Consider the following 17,602-nt stretch of genomic DNA (forward strand, 5'->3'; position numbering starts at 1 on the left):
AATACAAATCCCCCACCCCTCTCCCCACCACACCTTTACCAGGCTAATTCTTCCTTTTGCTTCTGTTCTTAGGTTAGATCTCACTTCCTCTGGGAAACCATGCCTGGCCTCCAAAGGCATTGTTAGGTTTTCCTCCAATGTGATGCCAGAGCATGCCATACTTGCCACCTCTCCTAGCCCTCATCACACTGCGCAATCATTGACACCAAACCTCTTAATCTCTGGTCCAAGTGCCCCAGGTACAGTAAGCCAATCACTGAGACACCAGTGCTTAGAAGTAGTGAAAGGTCTATTCGAATTGGCTAAAATGAAAAGGGGGAGAGTAGATTTTTCAGATCTGCCTTCACAAGAGGAGAAAGCAGGGGGTCGTTATAGGGCTAAGAGGCTTGGGAGGTGGAGTTTTGGGGAAACAAAGGGAAAGTCATGTTTCTTTCACTTTAGGATCTTGAGAAACTGAACTTCTTGGTGCCAGGGGCAGCTGGGAGCTGGTTATCTGGTGGTCATTAACTTCCTTAAAGCCATTCTTTGCCCTTTGGAAAACAAGCTCATGAATCCCTGTGACCCCTGAGTCATCCTTTTGGTTAGACAAGAAAACAACAAGTTAGTAAGCTATAATTATGCCCAGGCCATGAAGCAAACACCTGGACTCAATAAATACATCTAATGGGGACTAAGGTTATTTATTAACTTCTTTTCATCTGTGTCTGTGTTGGGAACAAGGTTGGAGGGTAACCACATTTTTATAGAATATTTATAGTGACCCTCAGGTACCTGGCTTCATCATCACTTGCTTGTTGTCTGAGTTCCCTGTTTCTCACTACACATTGTCTTACTCACCATTGTGTGGGCTCCGTCTCAAACAACGCATAGCACAGAGAGGGTGCCCAGTATATATAGCATAAATAACTGAACAGAAATCCAATTCTAATAAAGAGAATATTGTGCTCAAATATGCTATAAGAGAATTGTAAAGATTATCATAGTTGCTGACAACATCATTAATAAAAGGGCACAGAAATCTGGCTTTCAAATAGCCGGAGGCTGAGATTTACCAACAATATACTATCTGCAAAGTGTTTATTTCCTATCACCCTTTTCTCATCTGGTGCCTGATTGTCTCATTCCCACAAGGCCAGAGAGTCAAATATCTGTTGGATAATCCACAATGCATTAGCAGAAAATGTTTACGAGTTGTGCCTCCCATTGGTATTTACATTTAAACAATCAGATTTTTAAGATAAAATCTTCAAAACATAAAGGATTTGCTCATTAATGGTGGGATTTTAAGCACTGATAAAAATTAAAATGAAAGACATTTGGAAAAAGCAAGACTTTCTTGGAAGATTTCACTAGATAAGTGGTCACCTACTCCTCATATAGACTATAAAAATCAACCCCTGAAATTCTTTCTGTTTTATATTTTACATAGCGTTCATTTACTCTACCTCCTTTGAACTTTGCAATGGGAATAATGGACCAATTTTACAGATGAGAAAACTAAAAGTCTCAGGAATTAGTATAAAATGATAAACAATACATACAATGAAGCCAAAATTCAAGCTGGAATTCAAAGCTCGTGCTTTTTCAAGCTGAGAGAGAGGAAAAGGGGGCAGGATGAGAGAATTTAATAATGCTGATCCTAAATTAACTGACCAGAGAGGAGTGAATCTGAAAACTGCTATTTCATATCTTAGTTCCTGCATACCTCTCTTAGTATGAGCATTTTGTTGTGCTGTGATTCCAGTGTTTAAAAATGGCAATATTTCCTATTCTAAGCACAAGCTACTTTGGGAAATGCTATAACAGTGATTTATAGCCAGCCCTGGTGGTCTAGTGGTTAAGATTTGGCACTGCCACCGCTGCAACCTGGGTTCATTTCCCAGTCAGGGAACCACACCACCTGTCTGTTGGTTGTCATACTGTGGCGGCTGCTGTTGCTCTGATGCTGAAAGCTATGCCACTGGTATTTGAAATATCAGCGAGGTCACCCATGGTGGACAGGTTGCAGCTGGCTTCCAGACTAAGACAGACTGGCAGGAGGGACCTGGACACCCGCTTCCGGAAAAAACTGGAAAGTAAGAGGATGGTGCAAAAAGACTGAGCAGGGTTCCGCTTTGCTGTACACAGAGTCCCTAGGAGTCGGAATTCACTCAACAGCACTGACGACAATTAACAGTGAGTAAGAGCATAGACTCTGGAGGCTGACTGTGGGAGTTCAAATCTTGGCTCCAAATCTTACTAATTTGTGATCTTGGACAAGTTCTTTAGCTTCCCTGTGCCTCAATTTCCTTATCTATACAATAGGGATACTAGGACGTTTATCTCATAGGCTTGTTGTTGAGGATTGAATGAGTCAATATCTTCAAAGTGCCTAAAAAAGTCCCTGGTACACAGTAAGTACTTACATAAGAATCGACTACTATTGTCTCCTGCTAAACTGAATGAATAGCTGCCTGTTCCAACACTGAAGAAGAAACTCTTCATGTTGGAAATACTGAAAGAAGGCACATTGAGCCCCAATGCAGCACATAATTCATTTTAGGCTATATGTTATGGATGTGAGGCTGCCACTGCTAAAACTTGGGAAATGCACATAATTTTTTCACATTATACTTAAGCGAAGAAACAACCTTTTAGAAATATCAGTCTATGGTTTTTTGTTTGTGTTTGGAGGATCTTAGAATTGGAGGCCAAATCAGAATTTTCTTTTTTTTTTTTGTGAGGAAGATCAGCCCCAAGCTAACATCCATGCCAATCCTCCTCTTTTTGCTAAGGAAGACTGGCCCTGGGCTAACATCTGTGCCCATCTTCCTCCACTTTATGTGGGGTGCCACCACAGCATGGCCTGATAAGCGGTGCCTCGGTGTGTGCCTGGGATCCGAACCCGGGCCGCCAGCAGTGGAGCACATGCACTTAACGGCTACACCACAGGGCCAGCCCCCAAATCAGAATTTTAATATTGAATCTGGGGTTAGATTTCATTCTAGAAAAATATTGATTGGCGTCTGGATGGTGACAGAATGTGTTTGTAATTGTACTTTAAGAATAAGGAGACATTTATGACCAATGCCATTTGATAAAGATTTAGGACCCCAAACAAGGTGAAAATGACTCAGTTGAAAAAAGTAGGAAGTTCCCAAATGCCAAAGACCAGTTCAGAATGAGGAGTCTTAATTCTAAGAACTCAAGAGTTAATTTAGGTTTCATTTTCCAAGGAACAAAAGGTTCTTAATAAAGTTGCCTAGACAACAACAGCTTGGTCCCAGGGCAACCGCCCCTTTGATTTCTCACCATCCTGCACCAGCTCACATCTGTAAACAACTTGAAGGCCATTCAGGACCCCTCGGAATGGCTACTTGCTGCTGTTAATAGACCCATGTGGCTGCAGACAGAAGGATCAACATATCTAATTCAGCCGATCCAAGGTGCGGGCAGGATGGAGGTCACACATAGCAGCTGGTGCCTATGAGGAATCTCATGTGCCGGGTCAGCCACAGATCTGGTTCCTCCCACTGAAGAAAAGGGAGGAATGCCTGCGTGGATGGAGATTCAAAAGGACATAAAGTCATCTTGAATAATTTTTACTTTCTTCTCTAAACATTTTTGAGTTTTTCTTTTGTTTTTCCATAATGAGCACTTTGCTTTTCTAAATGTCTCCAATTATAAACGTGAATATGTTTTACAATCAGGAACCAATTAATACTTTCCTATGTACAGAGGTGCCCATGGAGACCATAAGATATTTCGAAACTGAAAAATTTGAATACTACATGTCTCCTTTATGGTATTTTCTCTGTGTGTGTGTGTGTGTGTGTGTGAGAAAGATCAGCCCTGAGCTAACATGCGATGTCAATCCTCCTCTTTTTTTTTTTTGTTGAGGAAGATTGGCCCTGAGCTAACATCTGTGCCCATCTTCCTCTACTTTACATGGGACGACCCACAGCATGGATTGACAAGCTGTGCATCAATGCTCACCCGGGATCAGAACCTGGGAACCCTGGGCCGCTGAAGCAGAACCCATGCACTTAACCACTTGTGCCACCAGGCCATCCCCCTCCTTTATGGTATTTTTATCACAATTGTATTCAATTTTTGGATTATTTATTTACTGTCTCTCTTCCCTTGTAGACTGCAAGATCCATAAACGTGGAGACTACGTTTCTCTCTTACACCAGTATAACCTGTATGCCCGGCTTGCTGTCTTGCACAGAAGTGGTGCTCAAAGTGATTACTGGAGCCAGCCCTGATGGCCTAGTTGTTAAAGTTCAGCACACTCTGCTTTGGTGGCCTGGGTTTGGTTCCCGGGCATGGAACCACACCACTCATCTGTCAGTAGCCATGCTGTGATGGTGGCTCATACAGAAGAGCTAGAAGGACTTAACAACTAGAATATACAACTATGTACTGGGGCTTTGGGGAGAAAAAAAAAGAGAGAGAGGAAGACTGGCAACAGATGTTAGCTCAGGGTGAATATTTCCCAGCCAAAAAAAAAAGTGATTACTGAATGAATGCACAGCCAATTTTTAAATTATAAGCAGTTTAAAACTACAGTCTTTTGTGATAAATGTTATAAGTTATTTTGAAGAAAGTTCTCTTAAATAGGGGATCTTTTTGACAAGCCTTTTTGGTGAGGCAGATAAAAGGTAATCATGAGGAAGAAGTAAACTAAATAATACCAATGATAATGTTTCAGACTTAGATTGTAAGTATTCTGTTTACAAAAGGACAGTGGGTATATCTTTCAGTGGATCTAAGCCCATGAAGATTATGTTGGAACAAAGATAAACAAACATAAATAGATAGACATAACAAATAGTATATTATATTTATATATTATAATTATATATGCATATACATATGTATATGTATAATCTATACTTTTATAACTTATTATCCTAAAATTTAGCAGCTTAGAAAAACAAACACTTATTATAGTGTCTGTTGGTCAAGAATCCGGGGGCAGCTTAGCTGGGTGGTTCTAGCTCAAGGTCTTTCCCAAGGTTGCCATCAAGTGGTGGCTGGGGTGACAGTCATCTCAGAGTTGCTTCACTGGGGCTGAAGTATCCATTTTCAAATATATATAATCATGTAACCACCACCACCATCAAATTACTGTATAGTTCCACCACTCTCAAAGTTTCCCTCATGTCCTTTTGAAATCAACTCCTTCTCCCACTCCCAGCAAATGACAACCATTGGCATGTTCTCTGTCCCGTCCCTGTAGCTTTGCCTTTTCTAGAGTCATATAAATGAAGTCATACACTCTCATACAGCCTTTGCCTCAGGCTTCTGTCGTTTTTTATTGCTGAGTCATATCCCATTGTAGGGATGTACCATAAATTTTTTATCCATTCACAAGTTGATGGACACTTGGGATATTTTCAGTCTTTGGCAATTATGACTAAATCTGCTACAGACATTTATGTTTAAATTTTTGTTAGGATAGTTTCAATTCTCTCAGGTAAATAGGAGTAGGACTGCTGTTGTGTCATATGATAACTGTAAATTTAACTTTATAAGGAAGTGCCAAATCATTTTCCAAAGTGGCTGTACCACTTTACATTCCCACTAGTGATGTATTAGAGACCCAGTGTTCCACAACCTGGCCAGCACTTGATATTGTCAGTTGATATTTTTTCCAGTTTTTTTCATGTTGTCATTCTAGTGGGTATGTAGTGGCACTCATTGTGGTTTTTATTTGTACTTCTTTAATGACCAAAGTTTTTGTACTTATTTGCCATCCTTATCTCTTCTTGGTAAAGTGCTTTTACCCATTTTTTGTTGGGTTATTTATCTTGATCAGAGGCAAAGAAGAAACTACAGAAAGAGGAGAGTGAAAGGCTAATCCTCTGTTTGCCTCTCTAGAGTAAAGATTCAGAATGGACCCTGTGGGCCTGGCCAACCACAGTGTGGACTGCACAACTGGTGTTCTGCACAAAGTATTAGGTAGGTCTGAGTATCTTAACCTTGAGAAACATAAACTCCCCGAAATCATCTGGATCTCAAAGAGATATCTGTACTCCCATGCTCATTGCAGTATTATTCACACCGGCTCAGATATGGAAACAACCTAAATGTCCATTGACGGATAAATGGATAAAGAAACTGTGGTATTCACATACAATGGAATATTATCCAGCCTTACGAAAGAAGGAAATCTGCCATTTGCGACAACTCAGTTATTCAAGATAAATAAGTTTTGGAGATCTACTCTACAACAGAGGGCCTGTGATTAATAATACTATATTGTATATTTAAAATTTTGCTAAGAGGCTTGATTTTATGTTAAGTGCTCTTAACACAAAAGGAAAATAAAAGTAAAAACAAAGGGGGTGGGAGGAGACTTTTGGAGGTGATGGATAAGTTTATGGCATTGATTGTGGTGACGGTTTTACACGTGTATACTTATTTCCAAACGCTTGAAGCTGTATACATTAAATATCTACAGATTTTGTATGTCGATTATACCTCAACAAAATGAATTAAAAAAATTATGAGAAAAAAACAATAAGAAAGCTAAGGTGTTCCAGAGGACAGTATAGAGATAATGAAGGAAAGGAAAGTACCAAATAAATAAGAAAAGAAAAATTAGCAGAATTGAAGGTCATGAGTCTCCAGATTGAAAAATGCTGCTGAATACCGATTAGCCTACTTCTTGGCTCAGCAGTGGAAACTACCTGCTGAGTGGCAATAAGGTAAGCTTAAAATTAACATAAACAAAATTAATTATGGGGAAAATGGAGGAGAAAGTGGAAGAATGCGTCTTGGTAAGTGTGCTAAGTTCTTATCTTCACAACTGGCGTCTTGGGGAAGATTGCTCTGAACCCCCATGTCCTAGGGTTAACCTAGATCAACTAATAAAAACAGGAAGGATTTACAAGAATGAACAATTATCTGGTAATTTGTACCTTGTCATTTCTGAAGGACTAGTTTTTTCCCCTAATCCGTCATGGATTAATATGTGGTCCTACTGTACATGACTAGTATGCAGCTCACACCACCCACTGATGTGCCGGAGATGGCTTGTGCTAGCTCAGGAGAACTGATTATTAAATTTTCAGTATTTGACGTTACATTGGTCACTTGAAATCAGCCATGGTGGGAGTATTTACACCAGAAGTCAGCAAACACTACAAATCAAAGCGAGATTTTTGTTGTTGTTGTTAGCTTGTTTTTTCTTGAGAGCCAGTTTACCTGCACACCACTACAAACAGTTCACCATGTAAGTCTGAAAACACACAGAATGATCTATACCCTGTTCAGTGAGATAAGACCACCAATGAATCATTGAATGTTGCAGCAATATCAAATTTCTATAAAAGTTTCTAAACTGTTTCTCTCAATTTTGGTACTTATCTGGTTTTAGACAGGAAACAAATAGCTTGCAGACTGATACTCATCCCTAGAACACACACTGAGAAGCATTGCTCTAGAGTATGTAGATTCTCTCCTCCACTTAACTCAATTTCAGCTATCTTACTATATTTCTCCTTGTTAGTTCCCATGTTATCAAACTTAGTAAAACTTTAACATGAGCTCAAAGTCAATTTGCCTAACAAGTTTTACTTTAAAATTATTTCATAAGATTAAGAAAGTTAAATGAAATAAAAAACTGAAATGCTTAGGGAAGTTCCTACCAGACAGTAGTGTTCAGTAAATATTGGGAGCAAATATCATTAGTAGATTATGAGCTTTTTGATGCAGGGACCATGGTTTTTGTTTGTTTTTGGTTTTGTTTTATACATAGCTTCTTAACACTTAGCATGATGCTTGGCCCTTCATATGTGTCCAATACATATTTTTTGAATAATATAATAATGAACAAATAGATGGTTACAGTGGTTGTCCTCCTAAACTTAAAGTAGACACTGTTTCTACATTGGGACCAAAGCATGAGGGGTGTCAGAGCACAGAGATTTTACAAACCTCCACTGGCACAAATCCATTGGGAGCATTTCCTCTGGTCCAAGCAAGTTGCCCATTTTCTGAATTTAGCCTCATGATTTGACTAAAGTGAACAATGTGAGGACTTGTATTGAACTCACATCTTAACTGATAAGTGTTTGTATTTGGCTCTTTGGTTTTCCCAAAGGAGGATGAGATACATAGGTACTCAGTGGAAAGTGACTTGGGCTCCAGTCATCTCATCTGCCAAGGTAGAGAAATGGAGAGTTTCCTTGCATCTCTTTAGTTCTACCATTTTGCGTGGTTAACTAATTGATGCTACAAAAGGATTATCTTGCCCAAGAATAAAAATGAGCTGTACTTCATGCCATAAAGAGGTAGAAAACATCAGAGTTTTTTGATTGGAGGAAATATATTAGATTTGTTGTTTTCTAAAAGTTGCCAGGAAAGGCTTCACGGAGGCAGAGCTTATTTGACAAGTCTGATTCAAAGTTTTTGGGTGCCTGGGAATCTCGTGTTGCTCTCTTTTTTACCTTGTATGCCTGCCATCTATCATCATCAGGAAACAAGGTGCCATCTACCATGAGATTCAATAAGTAGGACATATTTGCAAGAAATGTCTAGGGCCAGACATTTCAATGGCAACTGATGAACCATGTAATAATATCTGTGTTTTCCTGTAAAGGTTTTGTCATATCTAATCGATGCATAGAATCCTAATAGAATGTAGAAGGAGGAATGCCATTTATCAGATTCAGGAGAGCCAAGAGTTCGGCTTACAATTCATTTTTTAAAGCCATGGTTCTTCATCTCTTTGATGAAAGTCACAGGCCCTTTACAAAGAAGGCACTTAGGTACAAACTTTTCCAAAAATTTAAGAAGGTTTATAACCTCTGAAGCTAAACAGGTAATCCAGGTTAAGAACCTCATATTTGGTTGAGTTAGGAGAGCCAGGGACGATTTCTACATAAGCCTCCCTTGTTTGGGTGAGGAGTTTGACTGAGCTAAGGCAGGAGTGACTTCTGGCATGCACAATGAGAGAGGGTGGGATAGAGAAGAAGCATGGTCTCCTCTAGAACAGGGAGAGCCAGCCTTAGAGATAGTGTGGTTTATGAAAGACCATCCATCTGGGACAGAGTTAAGAACCCTGGAAAGTAGCTCTGCTTACGTCTCCAAATGACTGGGTGATGTCATATTATTTTTTTTTGTGCCTTAATTGTCTCATCTAAACATGGATAGAAATGAATTAGATGATCCTTTTAACTCTAAAATTCTATTTGGAGGTACAAGATATGTACAGAGTATAGGAAAGACTCATATAATGGAGAGAAATTTTATGCCAAGGAGACGAATCTTTGCAAACGTTTGCCTGAGGGCTAAAATTTATATTGAACACTACTGTGCTACTGGGTTATAATGAGTTCTCATGCTTTCTTCCTTTTTTTCCTAGAAGAACATCACTTCTATCTCTTTCAGCAATTATTATAATCTCAATTTGGGGAAAAAAAAACCAATAGTAACCTTATAAGTTACATCTAGAATTTAAACTGCCTTGGATGAGGCTGAGAAGGAAAAAAACAATATAAACTTCCCAGTTTAAGAATCCTATATTAAGTCCATAGCCTACACACTGGACAGCCTAGATGGAGCTGAAGTTGTTTGAAATGAATTGTGCATGAGGCTGACCACTAATTTGTGCTTTTCCAGCCAGGCTCTTTGATTTAAATTTCTAGCTTTAGAACTAGATCTGCTTTTCTGTCTTCTACCTTTTATCTTCAGCCTTAATCTCCAAATCTGAAGTTCTTATCTATATTTCAGAGGTATGATTAGAAGGAAAACTATTGGGTAGGTATCAACCAGTCAGAAAGAAAACTGTACTAGCTCCTTCAGCCAAAAAAAAAAAAAAAATTAGTTTTGAACTTTTCCATAGCTATGGAAGGAATCAGGCAAACTTATTCACATTTCCTGGCTTCTTCAAAAGATGATACCAGGGTTAAAAACAAGAAGGTACTTACATAATTAATTTAAAATTCTGTCCAGCTGTGGGTTTGTATAGACCTCACTGCTATAAACAATAACTCAGGCTTGGATCAACATTGTTTTTTCTTATGAGAAATTCAAATCCCCTCTTCCCTCATATATTAGCCTTGAGACTTTAGGAACACAGCGGTTCAGAAAATTTAAAATATATAAGCATGCCTCAAGTCCATGGAAAATAAGTCTATCAACTAGATTTGTCTACCAGGCACCCAGACTCAGGATCCATCCTGGTCTTTAACCTTCCCCAGCCCCTCTGGGGTGTGGCTACTGGGATTGGCTTCTCCCCACTTCATTACTAAATACTCAGTGTTACCCTTTCTAAGGGTATTTTCTCTTACATAGATCCATCTTTTAAAACCAGAATATGGGGGACAAATTGTCACCATTTATCCCCTATTTACCAAGCATTGCGACACACATACCTCATTTAATCTTCACAGCATCTCTAAAAAGAAATACCACCAAGAAAACTAAGTCCCAGTGAGACTCAATCACTCGTCCAAATCCTCTCGTTTCTTAAATGAAAGAACAAGGATCAAACCTATATAGTCTAACGCCAAGTGCACACTTCTTCCTTCAGGATTCAATATATTATTGGGTCTTTCCTTTGCAAAGAGGAGAGACTCAAATCTTAATGGGACTAGATAAGGAATTAGAATTTAGGATCCAAAACAGCTTTGGGTAATTATTGTTCTCTGCATCTTTCTCACAGAACCCATGATTTCCTTCATTGTACGTCTTCTTCTCCTTGTGTGTCTCCCCCTAACTAGAAAATCTTCTAAAATTTTCTTGTTAAAATTTTATAGACATCTGATCTAGTTAGCTAGCTAATAACCCGAAATATCATTCTTATAATTCTTTTAATGATTTTTGCCCCAGGACACCTATTGACTCACTGATCAGCCTCTGGTTGGGCCACTGTTAGGGGAACTATCCCCTCTTGGTCCTTTCAATGGCAGCTCCTAAGCAAAGTTTCCTTCCTTGAGTAGGGGCTGTGGGTGGAACTGTTTCAGCTAAAAATACATACTAGACACAGAGAGCAATGATTGCCAGGCCTGTGAGCACTAAAGCTCTTTTAGAGACACAAGATATCAGCTAAAGGAAGACAGGGCATCTGGCATCTGATATCCCTGTGTCTCCTGACATCACATATGTACACAACTCACCATCTCTGTGAATGCTTCCAGGCGCCTGTTTAAGCAAGTAGGTTAATGGATGACCTCATACCCTTTGCCTTTGCTACATTCTGCTTTTTCCTCACCCTGGAGCCCTTTAAATCATCCATGCACTTAAAGTATATTCACTGTATCCATAACACAAAGACATTTTTTATATATGAGCTAATTAACGATAATATATAAGAATTAATCCTACAAAATACTTTTATTGATTTCTCTCTTGCCACAGGCTGTCATTGTTGTTTTAAACTAATCCACTTGCATGGTCTTTGCCTGAAAGCTGTGTTTGATTCATTCTGCTGTGAGAAGTAAACCCTCTCTTATAATCTAATGAATATCATAAATCTAAAATGCTAATGATTGAATCTTTATCTTGATAAACTATAATATTATTGTAAGAAATTAGATCAAAATGTGATTCTGCTAGATTGATAAATGACAGTTTATCTTTCCAAATGCTTACAAGTGACTCATTTCTCTCTGAAATGATACTACTCTGACTCTTCTTAAAGTGTCCCCCGTTAAAAGTGGTATTCCAACATATCACGCGTGTGGTATTCAAACATATCATGTGTGTGGTATTCCAACATATCACATGATGTGCAGGCAAGTAGGTGTGCTTATATAAGTGCCACATGGCCACTGTAAACCCCCACTTCTTTCTCTCTACCATGTACCAGAAGTAACTGGAGTCGCATTTGCTTCTAAACAGTCCCCCATGATTCCTTTTTTCTTTTTCTTTTGGTGTCTGTGTTGACCCTTGCAATCTGCCATAATTCTCTCCATATTCCACCTGCCCCATATAAACACACACATGTACTCTGTACCACACTTCCCTCCACACACATACTTCTCCCACAAAGAGGAAGAGGCGTGAATACCATGGCTGTCCTGAGTAATGAGGACTCACGTGGTCTCGGAAGCCTCCTGGAGAGGTGGCTTGTTGTGATGCAGTGGTTTGCAAATTGTGATTCTGGACTTTTGGTTTTACAGCACTGCTCCAGAGGCTTAAAAGGGGGGAGTCCCTAGCAGAAAGGACTCCCTTTCTCACCTTCTCCCATTTCAAATGAGGGTTTTTAAAAACCCTTTTAAAATAGGGATTTATGTTAGGACTGTTTCCCGGAACCAGACTCTGAAATGGAGAATCATGTAAAGTAAGAAAGTGGTCTGCAGGTGCAGGCAAAGTGGCTTCAGACTGATGAAATCTTTCACAAAGAGTACAGGTGTGAGTTGTTAGAAAAAGAGCCCTCTAGCAAGGGAGAGGTGCACAAATGGTAAAAGGGGATGAAGGGGTCTGGGCACAGGAGCAATGGTGTCCACTGTAGGCTTCCATCCTGTTAAATCCCCATATGCGTCCAGTCATCACTTCACTTTATTTCTCAGAGATATCCCCACTGACCACATCTTCCTTGAAAGTCTTTTACTTTGGCTTTGGTGACATTATCGTCTCTTGATCTTTTTAGCTGCTCGTGCCCAATTGTTTTGCACGCTCACCTAACTCTACTCTGACAATTCATTTTGGAGTTATTCAAGGCTTTGTTCCAGGCTCTCTTCCTCCTCTATACTTGTTCTCTATTTGATCTCATCCCATGGATTTAATTATCACTCATAGGCAGATGCTTTACATGTTGATTTCTTCAAACCAGATCTTTCACCCTGCTTTACAGATATGCTGTGAATACAATTGTCTTCTTTAATTCTGACACCACAAGCCAAATATGCCCCCACACCATGGTCATCCCCTGAGAATCGTATCTCTTTCCTATCTTCTCAGTGCCACCACCTTTCATCAATCTCTGCAAGTCTGAACCAATGCTATTTCCAAATATTCACCAATTCTGCTCACTTACCTCCTAAATAAATCTAAAATCTGTCCTCTTCAATAACTATAATACTACAACCCTAGTCCAAGTTTCTGTGATCTCTTGCAGTATTATTTAATAGCCTACTAACTGGTGCAACCACTTCTATTCCCTCTCATCAATCCAGTATATCTTTCCCAGTAGACTGCAATCTCTAGGAGGCCAGGATCCATGTTTTTTTAGATGATAAACTTTACATTTTAGAACAGTTTTAGATTTACAGAAAAATTTCAAAGATAAGTCAGAGAGTTCCCATAAACTCTGCACCCAGTTTCCACTATTATTAACATCTTACGTAAGAATGGTACATTTGTTACGGCTAATGAACTAATATTGATACATTATCGTTAACTAAAACCCATAGTTTATTCACATTTTCTTTGTTTTTACTAACATCATTTTTCCATTCCAGTATCATATTATGTTTAGTCATATCACTTTAGACTCTTTTTGGCTGTGGCAGTTGCTCAGACTTTCCTTATTTTTAACAATCTTAACAGTTTTGAGAAGTACTGGTCAGGTATTTTGTAAAATATCCTTCTATTGGAATTTGTTTGATGTTTTTAACATGATTACACTGGGGTTATGGGTTTTGAAAGGGAGGAAAACCAGGTAGAGTCATTTTCATCCCATCAAATCAACGGTACATACTATCAACATGACTTATTACGGTTGATGTTGACCTTGATCACCTTGACTGAGGAGTGTTTGTCAAATTTCTGAACTGCAAAGTTATTCTTTTTTCCCCTTTTTCATGCTGTACTCTTTGGAAGTAAGTCACAATGTATGGCCCACACTGAAGGAGTGGAGAACTATGCTCCATCTCTTTGAGGGTGGAGTATCTACATCAATTATTTGGAATTCTTCTGCTCAGGAAATGTATCTCCTCTCTCTCATTTCCTTATTTATTTAATCATTTATTTATATTAGCATGGACTCATGGACATTTATTTTACACTTTGGGTTATAATCCAATACTACTTTATTGTTGTTCAAATGTTTCCATCTTTGGCCATTGGGAGCTCTTTCAAGTTGGCTCCTGTGTAGCCTTTAACATATCTCCACCATTGTGGGTTTTTTGTATTTGTTTTTTTTTGGAGCACTTCTGTGCTTTCTGGCACTATAAGATCTAGGCTTATCTTGTATATTTCCTACTCCAGTCCTAGAATCATTCATTTCTCCAAGGAGCCCTGGTTTATTTTATTGGAGAATGGTGTTAGAAACAAAGATCTGGAAGTTAGATGTGCTCCTTGTGACTGGAATGTCATTACTTCTAGGCCTTCTTTCCTGACAGAGCCAGGAAATATGTGTTACCAATTCATGCATATACACATATGTATAAATATTTATATATGTAACTGTCTATATCTATAGTAAGCTAAACATGAGTTCATATTGATGTCTCCAACTCTTATCTATTATCACATGGATCGTTATAGTGTCCTCCTCTTGCTTTTGTGTAAACTCCCACTGTAACAGTGCAAAACCTGGCTCCCACCACCTATCATCCATTTACTTAATTGTTCAATTCTAGTATACTTGTAGAGAAGTATCAGAATTGTTAACCCAATTTCATCAACTAGAGTACAGTGCTTATGAGTTTTACAGACTCTACTCATCTCCAAAGTTATTTAGGTCAGCACCTTTGTCTCCCATCCTCCACAATTAAGTTTTTATCTTTATTCTCACTACAGACTAACACCATCCTTGACATAGAGTAAGTGACCAATATGTAATTGTTGCATGCTTGCAAGGATTAAAGTATTTAATTTGAAAACTTTCAACTGATTAAGAGAGAAGAAGAAGAAGAAGAAGGAGAGGAAGAAGGAGGAGGAGGAGGAGGAGGAGGAGAAGGTCAAGGACGAGGAGTAGAAGGAGAAAGAAGACAAAGCCAAGTTTTAATTCATGCTCTGCCGCTAATTGTGATTTGTGCTAAGTTATTTAATGTCTCTGAAACTCAGTTTCTTCATTTGTAACAGAGATATTGATAAACTAAAGGGACGCTTGTGAGGAAAATATGAGAAAATGTGCATAAATTGCCTGGAAGAACATTAAGAACATAGTAAGTATATTCTAAACATTAGTTCCTTTCCATTCTTGGAGATTTCTGGAGTCATCAAACTTCGTTTCAGGGGTTCCAAGAAGTACCTGATCACCAAAATTACTTCCCGGTCCAGCTGATGAGCCCTGAAATTCCTTCTAGAGGGTTTTGAGCTTTGTATTAATGGTGACAATTTAGGCCTAAATGCACACATTTGGGGAGGAAGACACTGATACATTTCCTAAGGAAGAAATTAACAGCAGTAATATTAACAGCTAAAAAATTTTAACAATCGCTGTGCTTCAGGCACTATGCTGAATCCTTTGCATACCGCCCTTGCAGTGATCTTCCTTGGAAGATATCATTTTTAACCCTCATTCACAAGTGAAGAAACTCACCCATATTTCAGTTGTGGCCGTAATACTATAAACCAAATGGAGAGGCTAGACTGCTGCATAGTGTCAGGTCAGCAGGCTTAAAAATTAGGTATATGGAACATAAATATGGATATTTTCAGTGACTCTTTTGCTATAGTTATTTCTCACTCATTTGGATGATGTTAAACATCTGTGCAACATATCAGAATTCACCTCATCTTCAGTCTGCCACTCTGTGACCTCAGGCAAGTTATTTAACAAGGGTTGGTGTTGGTTTTTGAGTTCCTTTAAGGTTTAACATTTCAATGTTCTGACCAGGCTTTGAGAATGTCTTCCTGAGATGAACTTGACTGTAGGCTACTTATTTCCAAATGCAGAGACAAACTCCCTCTCTTTTGCTCCCTGCCCCTAAATTATTTCCAGAAACTAAGTTTGCTGTCTCTAACTTTAAAATGGTCTCAAATCATACCTTCCCTACTGATTCTTCTTGTTCATGTTCCTTTCATAACTAAAATGGAATTTCCTGTCACACAGTGAACTCTGGTTTGGAACACCAAGGCAACAACCTGAAAGCAAACTTCGAGCTCTCACTCTGCCTGGCACTGTGCTGAGCTTTTAAAGGCATCATATGGTCTTAAGCCTTCTACCAACCCTGTGATGTAGTTATGGATGTTATCCTCCTTTTTCAGATGGAAAAAAACCTCACAAACACACACACATACAAACTAGCTTCAGAGACCTTGAACAAATTGCCCAGCAGGTAGGTGGCATCATAGAATTCTGAATACCTGACTGCAAAGCTTTTGATAACTAAACCTTGTTCCTTGAGATAGGTGACGATTTACATCAAAAGTATTAGTAACGAAGAGGAGCACGGAACCAAGGTTATAGAGCTGGCGGATGACAAGGCAAACTGTACGTTAACTGTGCAGTGTGTATCAGACACTGTATTGTTACATACGATAAGGGAAGTTACGATTAGTACTTCTATTTTTCAAAGGAGGAAGATGAGATTTATAAGTCTAAGAGACTTGCAAAAGAGAGCTCTGACTCCTACCCAGGTAGCTTCCTATTGCCAAGATGCCAACTTCAGAATTATCTAGAGAAATCCATTTAAAACAAAAAACAAGTTGAATTCAGTAGGCCTAAATCACTGTGGGCCTAGGGACTTAGATTTTTAAAAGGCCCTCAGGTGACTCTGATGCTTCCCAAGTATGCAAGCGTCATACAAATTTATATTTGCCTGATAGAGGGGTCAGCCCCATCTATAATAGTAAAATTCCAGGCCAGTGCTGTTTCCTCAGCTTAATAGCCTATTTAAACATACGGGAGAAGAGGATTTCTAACAAATCTCTCTCTCTCCCTTTTTCTCTCTGTGCAAACATGAATAAATTCTGAAACCCATGCGCACCTTGGGTGACAAGAACACTCTCTCTTCGAACAAGACCCTAGCCCCTTATTTACCCTAAGGCAGTGGAGAGACAGAGGGCACCCTGGGCCTGGCCCTCAGGCTCTTGGTATCAATGTGATGTCTGTAGGATACTTACAGACAAACTGTTTTCTTTTTAAATCTGGGACAGGTTATAAAGGTGATAAGACGCTTTGGTAGAGGTTTCTTTATCCCACTCCTTAAACTGCCCCCACCCCGCCTCCACCTTCCATGTTTCTTCCTTTCACTTCATCACTCCTGCCTCCAGGAAAGTCACTTCAAGCAGTCGTTTTTCTCCTTAGTCAAAATACTCCCTACCCTAGAGGTGTTCATATCCTACCCTTTCCTTATTCTTATCTTTTTATCATCCATTTGTTCAGTAAATTAATTTAAAAAATACGTTTGAGTACCTGTTATGTTCCAGGTGCCATTTTAGGAGCTGGGGAGATAAACAAAACCCTATAGTGTTATGGTACTTATATTCACACACACACACACACACACACACACACACACACACATATACACTTTGACCAGTAGGAAGAGTCCCATTTTATGGACCTTTCCTGAATTCTCCAATTTCTTCTATATCTAAACTAATATATGATGAGTCTTATCTCCCACTGGAAGATAAACCAATCAGATAGATTAATCCCAGCTATGGCTCAGTTACTGATTATGAAGCATTAAGTCACTTTGCCTAGATAACCAACTTTTAGTAATCAATCCCTCCCATCCAATTCCCTGCACTGTGATAAAATATGGGTTGC

This window comes from Diceros bicornis, chromosome 12, assembly GCF_020826845.1.
Source record: "Diceros bicornis minor isolate mBicDic1 chromosome 12, mDicBic1.mat.cur, whole genome shotgun sequence".
Classification (NCBI taxonomy): Eukaryota; Metazoa; Chordata; class Mammalia; order Perissodactyla; family Rhinocerotidae; genus Diceros; species Diceros bicornis.